This window comes from Pan paniscus, chromosome 5, assembly GCF_029289425.2.
Source record: "Pan paniscus chromosome 5, NHGRI_mPanPan1-v2.0_pri, whole genome shotgun sequence".
NCBI classification, from domain to species: Eukaryota; Metazoa; Chordata; class Mammalia; order Primates; family Hominidae; genus Pan; species Pan paniscus.
Window position 1 is genome coordinate 172,850,008 of NC_073254.2, and position 18,197 is coordinate 172,868,204.

Genomic DNA, 18,197 nt, shown 5'->3' on the forward strand with positions numbered 1-18,197 from the left:
TTTTTCAATCTCTCTAAATCTCCACACAAAAATAGAGGGAACAGTAAAGAACCAAAAATCTGGGCATCTGTTAGGATTTAGTATATATTTTTTACTATTTACCTATGATATGCTCTATTTCATGTGAATATAGTTTGTTTTACTACTATAATTCCTTATAACCAAGACTAATATGATAGATTTTCTGTATTCTCCAGTAGATCTAAGTGAGTTTCCACTTCATATTGAATCATCACTAAGTAAATCTATTTATATTCCTGAGGAAATTTATATTTGAGAACAACTGGGAAAGCATGCCCTGAAGTAGGTGGTAATGATAAAAGTTAATTTTGATGGAGTGGCGTTTTCAAATGAGTCAAATGTGGCCAGTACCTCCTCATCTATAAAAAATACAAAAGTAAATTCAGCCCTAATTTGGTGAATCAATCACTTTTTCATTTCATTGACTCTTGAACCAAGGGATTATGTTCACTCTTGAATATAAAACCTCATTCATTAAAAGACAGCCTTTGACCAAACCAATTCCATTTATACAAATGCAATTAATTTAAAGGAGCTGAGTGCTCCTTTGCACAATGCTTTGCACCAGTAGTATGCTCATCAAATCCAATGTGGTTGTTTACAGTTATTATAGAAACATTATCTCCAATGAGCCAAAACTACTTCTAGGAAATGTAGTAGTTATATTTATCTCCAAAATATTTTCTTTCTCAAAATTATTTTATCTGTAAATGATAAAACAGCAAGATTTATCACTTTTTACTTCTACAAGTTACAAATACTGAAATGTTGCACATAAACCTTGTTCAGTTATGAACACATTTATGAACCATAAGTTATGGTGTCTTCAAACCATTTGCATTTTTGGAGCAATAATTTTTAAATGTTATTTCCTCATACAATTCATGACAGATGATGTTCAAATATGGATGCACTCTTTCTCATGCATACAATTATATTTTGATGAAACCTAATATTTACAGGGACATAAACTACTGCAGTAATTCATGCATACTGCTTTTATTAATGACAGGTGGTTCCCAGATGGGACCATCAACTGCCGGTACAAGGCACAGTGTCCTGGCCATAATCCAACCCTATCTCCCCAACTCAGGAAAATTTACCAAAACACAATAATATTAGTATGACAATAACCATGTTCTACTCTGCAAAAATGTTATGAGTTAAAATTTTACTTTAAATATTTGTGGAAATAGTCACTTGCAGTACTTTGGATTAGTATGTCATGAACCAGAGATTAAGAATTACAGTTTGAGGTTATAATCAGATCTCTCTATTCAATTTCCTGCCATAAACTTTTCATTTAAAAACAAGTCAGGATTCAATCTATGTTTGCTATATAAAGGCATTAAGTATATGAGGAAAATAAGTGTATATATATTAATATTGCAATTATATGTCTTTGGAGCTCAGAGAGATTAAATTATCAAGCCTGTGCTCAGCCAGGATTAGAAACAATTCTTTTTAATTCCAATTACTTTAAATTTTACTAAAACCTACTGACTAAATCCAAAAGTAAAAAAAGTACTGAATTTTGCAAGAAATGAAATTTTATAAACATTTTTAGAAAACATTATGTCACACGTACTAAAAAGTTGCAAAAATTATACAAAGAACTTTAGGAGGCCAAGGTGGGCGGTTCACTTGAGCCCAGGAGTTCAAGATCAGCCTGGGCAACATGGTGAAACCCCATCTCTACTAAAAATACAACAATTAGCCGGGCACGGTGGCTCGTGCCTGTAATCCCAGCTACTCAGGAGGCTGAAGCAGGAGAATTGCTTGAGCATGGGAGGCAGAGGTTGCAGTGAGCCGAGATCACGCCACCGCCCTCCAGCCTGGGTGACACAGCGAGACTCCATCTCAAAAAAAAAAAAAAAAATTATACAAAGAATCTCTGTCAACACTTTGCTAAAGGCCTCAAATGTTAACATTTCACATTTTCTTTACTCTCTCTCTCCACAGATAGAGATACAAGTTATATATAAAAAATAACTATATTGTATTTATATACATATATGTATATATATAAATTTGTTATATTAACACATACATATGTTATATATATAACAAATTTATACATACACATACATATGTGTGTGTATATACATATACATATGTGTGTGTATATACATATACATATATATATATATTCTGAGTCATTTAGGAGTAAATTATAGAGATATATCCCTTTATTCCTAAATTATTCAGTTTGTATTTCCTGGAAAACAAATTCTCTTATATAAACACCTGACAGTGATTAAAACTAGGAAATTAACTTTGATATAATGTTATTATCTCATGTACAGACTTTATTCAAATTTCACCAACTTCCCATTAATATTCTTTAAAGAAAGGGCAAAAAATAGTTTCTTCTGCAAAATCTAATATAAGGTTCTTTTTTTATTTAGTTATTCTGCACCTTTGGTCTCTTTTGACCTGGAACTGTCTTTTATGACCTTCACATTTTGAAGAGCACAGATCACTTATTACAAAGAATATTGTTCATTTTGTTTTTATCTGATGTTTCCTCAGAGTTAGATTTCAGTTATGGGTTTTGTGCAGTGTAGCACAAAAGTGATGTTGTGTACTTAGCGCCTGATATGAGAATGTACATTATAGTACACAATTGTTCCATCTTGATCCCTTGGTTAAGATGCTGTCTGCCAGGTTCCTCCATTGTAGAGTCACCATCTTCACTTTGTCACTAATAAGTATTTTATGAAGGAGATGCTTTGAGGTTATATAAATATTATCTTTCTCATCAATTTGCATCCATTAGTTTTTAGCTTTCATGGATGTTTCTTGCCAGAAACAATTATTATGGTGTTTGCCAAATGTTGATCTTGTATCTCATTTTTCTTTTAAAATGTATTAGCTGTCATTGTCCTATAAATAATGCCTTCATTTATCCATTTATCATTTTTTATTTCAGTGGGTTATAATTCTTTACTGACATTTTTATCCTCAGAGTTATCCTATATTTGGCCAGTGGGATGCCTTTCAAACAGACTCCTATGTCCTTTTCACATTGTCCCATCATTCTTTGAGCACGTTCTTACTTTCTGACACAGAAAGCTTCTCCAGGTTCATCTTGTATTTTTTCATTCCATGCCCGAGAATTAGCCAGTTCTCCAGGGAGCCCTGGATCTTTTTAGAGACGAAAGGTATTTATAAACGAAGAGCTAAGGGCTATACGAACCCTGTAGCAATCTACTTTGTAAAAACATTTGTCTTTGTAAAAACATTTATTTATACATACACACCAATATCTGTCTATACATTAATCTAATATATATCATTTATCTTTATAACTATGAGCTCATCCCCATCCCTCCAATTCTAACAAAATACCATATGCCATTCTAGTGTCTTTCAGACTTGGAATTTGATTTTGGGTTATTTTAACGAGTTAGCCTGCCACTGTTTCATGGATGCTAATAGAAGATACAAGACTTCTGAGTCAGAGACAAAGGACATTTTACTCACAGCACAGCAAGCAACATGATTTGCGTGGGATCCTCTTGCTCTCAAGTCCCATGGGGATGATGTGCGGGCCGCAGATGGGAACTGGATACACAGTGGATTTGCAGCATGGCTGAAGAACTTATTGGTTTGTAGCAAAATAAGCAAACCTGTTTTTTGTCTTGTAGGGAGTCATGACTTCATCTCTCAAAACTGCTTGCACATCCAACGCTGAGAAACGGCCTGGATGACAATTGGCGAGGGTGTTGCATTCCTGGCACACCCAGCAATGATGCACAGGGATGCCCAGAGCCCTTCGTGGATTGCTGCTCCAAACGCTTACCCTTCTCATTTTGTGATACTCTTTTCTGATAATACCAAACCTGACTTCTACTACGCTTAATTCATTTATGTATCTGCTCAATCCTACAGTATGCACTAAGAAGTTTCAGAATTTCTAAACTATACCTCTGAAACACTAACCTACCAACTACTAACTTGTTTGCCATTTTTTTTTAGCCAGAAAGTATATAGTCAAAATACCAAATTCAAGAAGTAATTGGGTTAGTTCCTTATTTCTCAGTTGAGTGTATTATGTTATTCATTTCTTTCTGTTTGTATTCTATGGTACCCCTCCCTTTTTATTTATTTTATTTACTTTTGAAGATTAAAAAAAACATGTTCTTTCCCTGAAAATTTCAAAAAAAAAGAAAAAGAAAAAGAAAAACATAGCATGTTCTAACAGACATAGGGGCCGATTTGAGGGTGAATGGTGGGAGAAGGGAGAGGATCAGGAAAAATACTTATCAAGTATGATGTTGATTACCTGGGTGATGAAATAATCCATACACCAAACTTCTGTGACACATAATTTGCTTATATGACAAACCTGCGCATGTACTCCTGAACCTAAAATAAAAGTTAGAATTAATTAATTAATTAATTAAATAGCATATTCTAAAAATCAAATCCATACCAAACATATACTAGGAAAAATGTCACTCCGTTGTTACCCTATCCCTATCCCTTCTCCCCATAATTTCTATCTCATTTCAAACCACCCTGGTGAAAGACCAGTTTCTCATTTTATTTCTTCTTCTCAAGTTCACCAGCTTTTCATTGTCGATGTTCTGAATCACATAATTTTTGGATAAGAAATTACTTTCTAGACAACCAATCATATTTTTACAAAATATTATACTCTCTTTAGCTATTCATAACCAAGTGAAAATGAAAGAAATCAACTTCAAACAATTTTGTCCCTCTTGAAAATAGGAAATCAAATCAAATTAGAACTGTTTTCTAATGCCCGCTATGTTGGAAAGCTCTTGATAAGGATATACAAATCTTCCTAGTTTATTAGGAATAAATTTGGGAATTAAGCATCTATTCTGCCTTTCTTGTACAAAGTGCATTTGTGACTAATCAATCAGTTGATAAAAGAACCTTCTTTCTGAAATAATTCTAAACAAATTCAGAAAGAATTTAAAATACGTGTAATATTTTTCCTAATAAAATCATAGATCTAGGTAACATTCATCAGTTTTAAAATCCTTAGGTGGGGGAGGAGCCAAGATGGCCGAATAGGAACAGCTCCGGTCTACAGCTCCCAGCCTGAGCGACGCAGAAGACGGGTGATTTCTGCATTTCCATCTGAGGTACCGGGTTCATCTCACTAGGGAGTGCCAGACAGTGGGCGCAGGTCAGTGGGTGCGCGCACCGTGCGCGAGCCGAAGCAGGGCGAAGCATTGCCTCACTCCGGAAGCGCAAGGGGTCTGGGAGTTCCCTTTCCTAATCAAAGAAAGGGGTGACGGACGGCACCTGGAGAATCGGGTCACTCCCACCCGAATACTGCGCTTTTCCGACGGGCTTAAAAAACGGCGCACCACGAGAGTATATCCCGCACCTGGCTCGGAGGGTCCTACCCCACGGAGTCTCGCTGATTGCTAGCACAGCAGTCTGAGATCAAACTGCAAGGCGGCAGCGAGGCTGGGGGAGGGGCGCCCGCCATTGCCCAGGCTTGCTTAGGTAAACAAAGCAGCCAGGAAGCTCGAACTGGGTGGAGCCCATCACAGCTCAAGGAGGCCTGCCTGCCTCTGTAGGCTCCACCTCTGGGGGCAGGGCACAGACAAACAAAAAGACAGCAGTAACCTCTGCAGGCTTAAATGTCCCTGTCTGACAGCTTTGAAGAGAGCAGTGGTTCTCCCAGTACGCAGCTGGAGATCTGAGAACGGGCAGACTGCCTCCTCAAGTGGGTCCCTGACCCCTGACCCCCGAGCAGCCTAACTGGGAGGCACCCTCCAGCAGAGGCACACTGACACCTCACACTGCAGGGTACTCCAACAGACCTGCAGCTGAGGGTCCTGTCTGTTAGAAGGAAAACTAACAAACAGAAAGGACATCCACACCAAAAACCCATCTGTACATCACCATCATCAAAGACCAAAAGTAGATGAAACCACAAAGATGGGGAAAAAACAGAACAGAAAAACTGGAAACTCTAAAAATCAGAGGGCCTCTCCTCCTCCAAAGGAACGCAGCTCCTCACCAGCAATGGAACAAAGCTGGACGGAGAATGACTTTGACGAGCTGAGAGAAGAAGGCTTCAGACGATTACTCTGAGCTACGGGAGGACATTCAAACCAAAGGCAAAGAAGTTGAAAACTTTGAAAAAAATTTAGAAGAATGTTTAACTAGAATAACCAATACAGAGAAGTGCTTAAAGGAGCTGATGGAGCTGAAAACCAAGGCTCGAGAACTACGTGAAGAATGCAGAAGCCTCAGGAGCTGATGTGATCAACTGGAAGAAAGGGTATCAGCAATGGAAGATGAAATGAATGAAATGAAGCGAGAAGGAAAGTTTAGAGAAAAAAGAATAAAAAGAAACGAGCAAAGCCTCCAAGAAATACGGGACTATGTGAAAAGACCAAATCTACGTCTGATTGGTGTACCTGAAAGTGATGGGGAGAATGGAACCAAGTTGGAAAACACTCTGCAGGATATTATCCAGGAGAATTTCCCCAATCTAGCAAGGCAGACCAACGTTCAGATTCAGGAAATACAGAGAACGCCACAAAGATACTCCTTGAGAAGAGCAACTCCAAGACACATAATTGTCAGATTCACCAAAGTTGAAATGAAGGAAAAAATGTTAAGGGCAGCCAGAGAGAAAGGTCGGGTTACCCTCAAAGGGAAGCCCGTCAGACTAACAGCGGATCTCTCGGCAGAAACCCTACAAGCCAGAAGAGAGTGGGGGCCGATATTCAACATTCTTAAAGAAAAGAATTTTCAACCCAGAATTTCATATCCAGCCAAACTAAGCTTCATAAGTGAAGGAGAAATAAAATACTTTACAGACAAGCAAATGCTGAGAGATTTTTTCACCACCAGGCCTGCCCTAAAAGAGCTCCTGAAGGAAGCGCTAAACATGGAAAAGAACAACCGGTACCAGCCGCTGCAAAATCATGCCAAAATGTAACGACCATAGAGACTAGGAAGAAACTGCATCAACTAACGAGCAAAATAACCAGCTAACATCATAATGACAGGATCAAATTCACACATAACACTATTAACTTTAAATATAAATGGACTAAATGCTCCAATTAAAAGACACAGACTGGCAAATTGGATAAACAGTCAAGACCCATCAGTGTGCTGTATTCAGGAAACCCATCTCACATGCAGAGACACACATAGGCTCAAAATAAAAGGATGGAGGAAGATCTACCAAGCAAATGGAAAACAAAAAAAGGCAGGGGTTGCAATCCTAGTCTCTGATAAAACAGACTTTAAACCAACAAAGATCAAAAGAGACAAAGAAGGCCATTACATAATGGTAAAGGGGTCAATTCAACAAGAAGAGCTAACTATCCTAAATATATATGCACCCAATACAGGAGCACCCAGATTCATAAAGCAAGTCCTGAGTGACCTACAAAGAGACTTAGACTCCCACACATTAATAATGGGAGACTTTAACACCCCACTGTCAACATTAGACAGATCAACGAGACAGAAAGTCAACAAGGATACCCAGGAATTGAACTCAGCTCTGCACCAAGCGGACCTAATAGACATCTACAGAACTCTCCACCCCGAATCAACAGAACATACATTTTTTTCAGCACCACACCACACCTATTCCAAAATTGACCACATACTTGGAAGTAAAGCTCTCCTCAGCAAATGTAAAAGAACAGAAATTATAACAAACTATCTCTCAGACCACAGTGCAATCAAACTAGAACTCAGGATTAAAAATCTCACTCACAACCGCTCAACTACATGGAAACTGAACAACCTGCTCCTGAATGACTACTGGGTACATAACGAAATGAAGGCAGAACTAAAGATGTTCTTTGAAACCAACGAGAACAAAGACACAACATGCCAGAATCTCTGGGACACATTCAAAGCAGTGTGTAGAGGGAAATTTATAGCACTAAATGCCCACAAGAGAAAGTAGGAAAGATCCAAAATTGACACCCTAACATCACAATTAAAAGAACTAGAAAAGCAAGAGCAAACACATTCAAAAGCTAGCAGAAGGCAAGAAATAACTAAAATCAGAGCAGAACTGAAGGAAATAGAGACACAAAAAACCCTTCAAAAAATTAATGAATCCAGGAGCTGGTTTTTTGAAAGGATCAACAAAATTGATAGACCACTAGCAAGACTAATAAAGAAAAAAAGAGAGAAGAATCAAGTAGACGCAATAAAAAATGACAAAGGGGATATCACCACCGATCCCACAGAAATACAAACTACCATCAGAGAATACTACTAACACCTCTTCGCAAATAAACTAGAAAATCTAGAAGAAATGGATAAATTCCTTGAAACATACACTCTCCCAAGACTAAACCAGGAAGAAGTTGAATCTCTGAATAGACCAATAACAGGATCTGAAATTGTGGCAATAATCAATAGCTTACCAACCAAAAAGAGTCCAGGACCAGATGGATTCACAGCCGAATTCTACCAGAGGTACAAGGAGGAACTGCTACCATTCCTTCTGAAACTATTCCAATCAATAGAAAAAGAGGGAATCCTCCCTAACTCATTTTATGAGGCCAGCATCATTCTGATACCAAAGCCAGGCAGAGAAACAACCAAAAAAGAGAATTTTAGACCAATATCCTTGATGAACATTGATGCAAAAATCCTCAATAAAATACTGGCAAACCGAATCCAGCAGCACATCAAAAAGCTTATTCACCATGATCAAGTGGGCTTCATCCCTGGGATGCAAGGCTGGTTCAATATATGCAAATCAATAAATGTAATCCAGCATATAAACAGAGCCGAAGACAAAAACCACATGATTATCTCAATAGATGCAGAAAAGGCCTTTGACAAAATTCAACAACCCTTCATGCTAAAAAAATCTCAATAAATTAGGTATTGATGGGACATATTTCAAAATAATAAGAGCTATCTATAACAAACCCACAGCCAATATCATACTGAATGGGCAAAACCTGGAAGCATTCCCTTTGAAAACTGGCACAAGACGGGGATGCCCTCTCTCACCACTCCTATTCAACATAGTGTTGGAAGTTCTGGCCAGGGCAATTAGGCAGAAGAAGGAAATAAAGGGTATTCAATTAGGAAAAGAGGAAGTCAAACTGTCCCTGTTTGCAGATGACATGATTGTATATCTAGAAAACCCCATTGTCTCAGCCCAAAATCTCCTTAAGCTGATAAGCAACTTCAGCAAAGTCTCAGGATACAAAATCAATGTGCAAAAATCACAAGCATTCCTATACACCAACAACAGACAAACAGAGAGCCAAATCATGATGAACTCCCATTCACAATTGCTTCAAAGAGAATAAAATACCTAGGAATCCAACTTACAAGGGAAATGAAGGACCTCTTCAAGGAGAACTACAAACCGCTGCTCAAAGAAATAAAAGAGGATACAAACAAATGGAAGAACATTCCATGCTCATGGGTAGGAAGAATCAATATCGTGAAAATGGCCATACTGCCCAAGGTAATTTACAGATTCAATGCCATCCCCATCAAGCTACCAATGCCTTTCTTCACAGAATTGGAAAAAACTACTTTAAAGTTCATATGGAACCAAAAAAGAGCCCGCATCGCCAAGTCAATCCTAAGCCAAAAGAACAAAGCTGGAGGCATCACACTACCTGACTTCAAACTATACTACAAGGCTACAGTAACCAAAACAGCATGGTACTGGTACCAAAACAGAGATGTAGATCAATGGAACAGAACAGAGCCCTCAGAAATAAAGCTGCATATCTACAACTATCTGATCTTTGACAAACCTGAGAAAAACAAGCAATGGGGAAAGGATTCCCTATTTAATAAATGGTGCTGGGAAAACTGGCTAGCCATATGTAGAAAGCTGAAACTGGATCCCTTCCTTACACCTTATACAAAAATCAATTCAAGATGGATTAAAGACTTAAACGTTAGACCTAAAACCATAAAAACCCTAGAAGAAAACCTAGGCATTACCATTCAGGACATAGGCATGGGCAAGGACTTCACGTCTAAAACACCAAAAGCAATGGCAACAAAAGACAAAATTGACAAATGGGATCTCATTAAACTAAAGAGCGTCTGCACAGCAAAAGAAACTACCATCAGAGTGAACAGGCAACCTACAGGATGGGAGAAAATTTTTGCAACCTACTCATCTGACAAAGGGCTAATATCCAGAATCTACAATGAACTCAAACAAATTTACAAGAAAAAAACAAACAACCCCATCAAAAAGTGGGCGAAGGACATGAACAGACACTTCTCAAAAGAAGACATTTATGCAGCCAAAAAACACATGAAAAAATGCTCACCATCACTGGCCATCAGAGAAATGCAAATCAAAACCACAGTGAGATACCATCTCACACCAGTTAGAATGGCAATCATTAAAAAGTCAGGAAACAACAGGTGCTGGAGAGGATATGGAGAAATAGGAACACTTTTACACTGTTGGTGGGACTGTAAACTAGTTCAACCATTGTGGAAGTCAGTGTGGCGATTCCTCAGGGATCTAGAACTAGAAATACCATTTGACCCAGCCATCCCATTACTGGGTATATACCCAAAGGACTATAAATCATGCTGCTATAAAGACACATGCACACGTATGTTTATTGAGGCATTATTCACAATAGCAAAGACTTGGAACCAACCCAAATGTTCAACAATGATAGACTGGATTAAGAAAATGTGGCACATATACACCATGGAATACTATGCAGCCATAAAAAATGATGAGTTCATGTCCTTTGTAGGGACATGGATGAAATTGGAAATCATCATTCTCAGTAAACTATCGCAAGAACAAAAAACCAAACACCGCATATTCTCACTCATAGGTGGGAATTGAACAATGAGATCACATGGACACAGGAAGGGGAACATCACACTCTGGGGACTGTTGTGGGGTGGGGGGAGGGTGGAGGGATAGCATTGGGAGATACACCTAATGCTAGATGACGAGTTGGTGGGTACAGTGCACCAGCATGGCACATGTATACGTATGTAACTAACCTGCACAATGTGCACATGTACCCTAAAACTTAAAGTATAATAATAAAAAATAAATAAATAAATAAATAAATAATGCAGAAAAAAAATAATTTGAAGACTTTGAGCAAAAGGTGAAATTGAGAGATTCCTCTGAAATAGCTCGTGCCAAGCCAACAATAACTGACCATAAATCTTGGATAGGGATGTGATGGGAGTGAGGAGTAGAGAGACCACAGTGTCCATCTAAGGCAGAATTGTCATAGCTCAGAATGAAACCTTTATTCAAGGTGCCTAGCTTTAACTTCTAGCTTCCACTACCTTCTAGCCATAGAGTCTGGGGAAACCTGCCTGTCTTCCGTACACAGTTTTGTCATCTGTAAAATGGAGATAGCAATAGCACTTACCTCATAAGGCTGATGGGAAGGTTTACTCAAGTCATGTGTATAACACACTTAGCACAGTGCCTGGCACATAGCAGACACATGGAGATGTATTATTTATTAAAAGAGTGCTATAATTTAAAAAAAAATCCTTAGGTGAAGGCCAATAGGAAACCTTACAATGGATGGATCAGGTTGATCACACATGAATTCACAGATCAATCTTAATATCAAGTAAAAGGGATTGAAACAAGACATCATGTACCATCTGATACAGAGCAATAGAAAGCACTCACAATCACCTATGAAATGTTCTTGTCAAAAGGAATTTAGTTAAGCATCTAGATCTGACTTTCAGTTCATAGGACATTCATAGAGTAAATGAGCATGTTTAAAACAATACCATGATGCTGCTATTCAGATTGTGGGAAATTCCAACAAACAAACAGCAAGAAAAAATGAAGGAGAAAAACTATAATATATCAACAGAGGTTAAGAGGCATATTACACAAAGGCAATGTGTAGACTTTGTATCTTCATTTGAATAAGCCAACTGAAACAATGCATTCACAATAGAACCAGCAAAATTGGAACACTATTTAGATACAATTTTATGCTCTGGAATTGTTGTTTTTAGGTGTGATAATGACATTCTCCTCATATTTTTTTAAAGTCCCTGCCCTTTAATGATACACTGTTAGGTATTTACAGATGAAATGATATCATATCTAGGAATTCAATTAAACTATGCCAATGGGGGTGATTAGGCAGAAATATGAATTAAACTACATTTTTATGTTTAAAGTTTTTCACAATAAAAACATGTTTTTAAAAACCATTTTTTAGGCTTTTTTCCTTAGGGACATTAAAAATTTTAAATAGAAATTTGGACATTTGTAAAACTAAGTTTTAAAGATTACAGCTATTAAATAAAATAGTTGCTTTGCTAAACTTTATCAAGCTAAAAAGGCTCGAATATTTATGAAGACCAGCTTCGTTTTACTTGAGTCACCTCCTTATTTTTATGACTTCATGTATCATTTGTTTTTGGATCCTGCAGTCTGAGTATAGCAAGAGAGTGCCGGAAACATGGAGAGCCAGAACTAACTGATATGGGCTGATTTTGAAAATACTATTACTTGTTTGAAGTTGAGATTACCTCAGACCAATTTTCTCAAGCAGCTAGTGTCTATGTTTTCTATAGCTAAATTTATTTCATATTGCAAGTATTTTAACCTGGGCATGGTGGCTCACGCCTCTAATCCCAGCACTTTGGGAGGCCGAGGCAGGCAGATTGCTTGAGCTCAGGAGTTTGAGACCAGCCTGAGCAACATGGTGAAACCATATCTCCACAAAAAACACAAAAATTAGCTGGGCATGGTGGCCTGTGTACCTGTAGTTCAGCTACTTGGGAGGCTGTGGTGGGAGATCACTTGAGCCTGGGAGGCAGAGGTTGCAGTGGGCTGAGATCATGCCACTGCACTCCAGCCTGAGTGACAGAGACAGACCCTGGCTTAAAAAAGCCACAACAAAAACCAAAGTATTCTAAAATTCAAGGTGTAAAATGTTGATTCATATTAAATTTTAAATAACATTTTATTAAAAGGTCAAATAGTAGTAATCTGGCAAATTATGTGTGTGTGTGTTTGTATGTGTGTGTGAATATATATATAGAGAGAGACACAGCTTACTCTATTACTGTTTTATTTTATCTTCAATTGACGAATGATTGTGAGAGGTGACAGAGTGCCGGCAGTCCTCAGAGCCCTCGCTTGCTCTCGGCACCTCCCCTGCCTGGGCTCCCACTTTGGCGGCATTTGAGGAGCCCTTCAGCCCCCCCCCCCCCCCCCACTGCACTGTGGGAGCCACTTTCTGGGCTGGCCAAGGCTGGAGCCCACTCCCTCAGCTTGCAGGGAGGTGTGGAGGGAGAGGCGCGACCTGGAACTGGGGCTGCGTGCGGCGCTTGCGGGCCAGCTGGAGTTCCAGGTGGGCGTGGGCTTAGTGGGCCCTGCACTCGGAGCAGCCGGCCAGCCCTGCTGGCCCCGGGCAATGAGGGACTTAGCACCCGGGCCAGCGGCTGTGGAGGGTGTACTGGGTCCCCCAGCAGTGCCAGCCCACCGGCGCTGCGCTCGATTTCTCACCGAGCCTTAGCTGCCTTCCCGCAGGGCAGGGCTGGGGACCTGCAGCCGGCCATGCCTGAGCCTCCCACCCACTCCATGGGCTCCTGTGTGGCCCAAGCCTCCCAGACGAGCACCACCCCCTGCTCCACGGCGCCCAGTCCCATCGACCACCCAAGGGCTGAGGAATGCGAGCGCAGGGCACGGGACTGGCAGGCAGCTCCACCTGCAGCCCCGGTGCGGGATCCACTAGGTGAAGCCAGCTGGGCTCCTGAGTCTGGTGAGGACGTGGAGAGTCTTTATATCTAGCTCAGGGATTGTAAATACACCAATCAGCACCCTGTGTTTAGCTCAAGGTTTGTGAGTGCACCAATCGACACTCTGTGTCTAGCTGCTCTGGTGGGGCCTTGGAGAACCTGTGTGTGGAAACTCTGTATCTAACTAATCTGATGGGGACTTGGAGAACTTTTATGTCTAGCTCAAGGATTGTAAATACACCAATCGGCACTCTGTATCTAGCTTAAGGTTTGTAAACACACCAATCAGCACCCTGTGTTTAGCTCAAGGTTTATGAATGCACCAATCGACACTCTGTATCTAGCTGCTCTGGTGGGGCCTTGGAGAACCTGTGTGTGGAAACTCTGTATCTAACTAATCTGATAGGGACGTGGAGAACAATTGTATCTAGCTCAGGGATTGTAAACGCACCAGTCAGCGCCTTGACAAAAGAGGCCTCTCGGCTCTACCAATCAGCAGGATGTGGGTGGGGCCAGATAAGAGAATAAACGCAGGCTGCCCGAGCCAGCATTGGCAACCCGCTGGGGTCCCCTTCCACACTGTAGAAGCTTTGTTCTTTCGCTCTTTGCAATAAATCTTGCTACTGCTCACTCTTTGGGTCCACGCTGCTTTTATGAGCTGTAACACTCACCGTGAAGGTCTGCAGCTTCACTCCTGAGCCAGCGGGACCACGAACCCACCAGAAGGAAGAAACTCCGAACACATCTGAACATCAGAAGGGACAGACTCCAAATGCGCCACCTTAAGAGCTGTAACACTCACCACGAGGGTCCGTGGCTTCATTCTTGAAGTCAGTGAGACCAAGAACCCACCAATTCTGGACATAATTGTATGTATTTATGGGGTACAGTGTGATGTTTTGATACACGTATACAGTTTGTAATGATTAAATCAGGGTGGTTAGCATATTTGTCTACTGTATTAGTCTGTTTTCACACTGCTATAAAGATACTACCTGAGACTGGGTAATTTATAAAGGAAAGAGATTTAATTGTCTCACAGTTCCACATGGCTAAGGAGGCCTCAGGAAACTTACAATCATGGCGGAAGGCGAAGGGAAAGCAAGCACCTTCCTCACAGGCAGCAGGAGAGAGAAAAAGCAAGCGAACGAGGAAGTGTCACACGTTTGTTTGTTTTTTTTTTGAGATGGATTACACTCTTGTTGCCCAGGCTGGAGTGCAACGGTGCCATCTCGGCTCACTGCAACCTCTGCCTCCTGGGTTCAAGCAATTCTCCTGCCTCAGCCTCCCAAGTAACTAGATTACAGGCACCCTCTACCACACCCGGCTAATTTTTTGAATTTTTAGTAGAGACAGGATTTCACCATGTTGCCCAGGCTGGTCTTGAACTCCTGATCTCAGGTGATCCAGCCGCCTCAGCCTCCCAAAATGCTGGGATTACAGGCATGAACCACCACGCCCAGCCAGTGCCACACTTTTAAAACCATTAGATCTCGTGAGAACTCCCTCACTATCATGAGAACAGCATGGCAGAATCTGCCCCTGTGATCCAATCGCCTCCCTCCCTCGACAGGTGGGGATTACAGGTTCCTTCCTTGACTCGCGGGGATTACAATTCGAGATGAGATTTGGGTGAGGACAAGGAAATATATTAATATATATTAATATAAAGAATATAAAATTATTCAAAGAATAATTTGAAATAAAAGAACTTGGTTATAAAAATGAACAGATCTATAAAAGAGACACTGTAATAGATAAAAGTTCTTCATCTCATCTACATTTTACACTTACTCAGTACCATCTCCTCATACCCCTTCCATATGGTACCTCTCCTAATGTAACCATAGTACTAAAATATAGAGGACTCTAGAATTGTAAATCCTCACGGTAGCAATTCACACCCCTTGGCTTGACAAGGCTATTCTTTTTAGCCCTCCCCAGGGGGTATTCTCTAAACATAAAGACTAATTCCTGTAAGGAATGCCTCTTCCCACAGGTCTCTGCTTTGTACTCTAATACTGGGGGACTTCAATCTACTTAAGGGAGAATGTCAACTCCTAATTGAGTGGAAGATATTTCTAGAAGTCTCATAGAAAATGAGTTCTTAGTAAACAGATACCATTGCCAAACATGCATCTCCAGAGATCTCTGAAGTAGAGATTTTGATAGAGGCCTTAAAAATTCGTTCTTTGGGGAGGTAAGTGATATTTTTGATACCCAATAGATTCTTTTTATAGTTTGGTTTCAACTATGAAAAGTTATTTCAGGGTCACAGCAGACTTAATTGAAGATAATAAGGGATGTTTATAATTAGATGAAAGGCCCCTGACTTCATTGGGTGCAACCTTTGTTAAACAGCAGTTTCCTGTGTACAAATAGCTTGGAAATTGGAAATTATTCAGGAAATTGTTCAGAAATGACAGAATGGCTTAACATTTTAATGTCAAGGAGTTTAAACAGTTGTACTGGAGACATACAAAACTCTGAGGTCAATTCTGAATTGCACAATTGAGTTATATACCTCAGCATCTAGAATCTATTCTACTACAGGAGGTTGAAAGTTTAATCATAAAGATTAGGAAGAAAGATTAAAGAATAATTTGAAATAAAAGAACTTGGTTATAAAAATGAGCAGATCTATAAAAGAGACACTGTAGTAGATAAAAGTTCTTCAAATCCTATATTTCAGAGGCAAAAATGGCCTATAACTGTTGAGTGAAGACAGGATTATCAAAAATTCTGGAAAGATTTGAGTCAACATTACTGAATTAGGCATGGTAAATCTCAAGTGAGCTCTGGACCATGGGCAGCTTTAAATGGCAGACACAAACATGACTTTAATTGCTCAATTATAAAGCAAATATTTTTTCTAATTTTAGACAGGTAACATCTATTTGTTTTAATATAAGTATACTTATTCCAAGGGAAATAACTCATATGTGAATTCTGACATACATTTTCAAACATAAAGAATATAAAAGACAAGCAGAGAAAACCAGAAATCCTAGTTCAAGAACTAAGATGCTCCTGTGCTGTAGACTATAAAATTAATGTTTCAGAAAGCTCATTCATACCCTCTTTCCATAAAAAAATTAAGCTACTTTTCAGCTCCTATATAAAATAGTGGATGTTCAGTTTTAGAATTACACCTGGTATTAGGAGATAAATGGAAAGAAATATAAATCTGGCTTTGGCTCAGGGTTTATTCCCAACGTCTTTTACATCTTCATCTTGTGTCTTTTTTATCTTCAGCTTTTGGGAGGAGAGTAAAAAATTCTCAGAAAAAAATAAAAAGGCTTGTTAATTTCTCCAAAACATATTGGACTATAGTAGCTTTAACAGCATGGATAATCTTGCAAATATTCCTAACATCATTCTTTGCATGACCTAATCAAAGAACTGCTGACATTTTGAGACAAACAATACTGAGACTAGCTTCCAAATTTACTTGTTCTCATATTTTCAGAATTCCAATGGATATGTTTTTGTGTCTGGGGGTATTACTGAAATGCTTTCATTATCTGTAACCCAACTGTCTTTTAGGTGGGGTGGGTTCTGCCAAATGAAAATCATTGATGAATCTGATTATGCAAATTTTAGCTGTAGAAATGAGAGAGATGTAAATAGCTACCAAAGGAGAATTGACAAGTCTGAGCAGAAGAAGCACAGATATCAAAAGGCAGAGGAGGAGGAAGACTTGGTGAGATAGTAAAAGTCCACACACTCAAATGAGAATCTCTTTCTAAACCTTCAACAAGGATTATTAATCTCACAAAAGTATATATTGACTTTTTACAGGAAAAACAAAAGGTAGCGACTAACTTGTCTGAGTCTGATCTGACATGAACAAAACAAACCAAGATATGAGGGATCTTCAAAAAGTTCATGGAAAAATGAAATTAAACAAAAAATAAGAAATATCAACTTTATTTTTCAATCTAAGCTCCATCACGTTCAAGACACTTTTGTAAGCAATGACACCGACATTTCGTCCATCCCTAAAGAACTGAGGATCCTGGGAATTTAACCACATCAATGCAGCCTTTTTTACACTATTAACTGAAGAAAAATGGATGCCCTTTACAGATTTTTTAAATTAGGGGGAAAAAAAGTTGCAGCCAAATCAGGACTATAAGGTGGATGCCTATTTAACATCAAAACTCTCAAACTTGCCCTTGTTTGATGAGAGCACTGAGCAGGAGCATTGTTGTTGTAGAGGACTCTCTCATGAAGTTTCCCAGGCATTTTTCTGCTAAAGCTTTGACTTTCTCAAAACACTCTCATAATGAGCAAGACATTATTGTTCTTTGGCCCTCCAGAATATTCAGAAGCAAAATGCCTTGAGTATCCCAAAACACCGTTGCCACGACCTTTGCTCTTGACCAGTCCACTTTTGCTTTGATTGGGCCCTTTCCACCTCTCAGTAGCCATTGCTTTGATTGTGT

The 18,197-nt window shown here is 39.4% G+C and overlaps 1 long non-coding RNA gene across 1 annotated transcript in view; it reads right to left on the minus strand.

Annotated features, from left to right (window-relative positions):
- Positions 1-2,310: 2,310 nt before the first annotated feature.
- LOC134730633 (uncharacterized) overlaps positions 2,311-18,197 on the minus strand; it is a 52,715-nt gene continuing 36,828 nt past the window's right edge. Inside the window, exons 2-3 of the long non-coding RNA XR_010112540.1 lie at positions 4,310-4,392; positions 2,311-3,726 (exon numbers count right to left, since the gene is read on the minus strand). This is a non-coding gene — a long non-coding RNA (uncharacterized LOC134730633). The remainder of the gene's footprint in view (positions 3,727-4,309; positions 4,393-18,197) is intronic.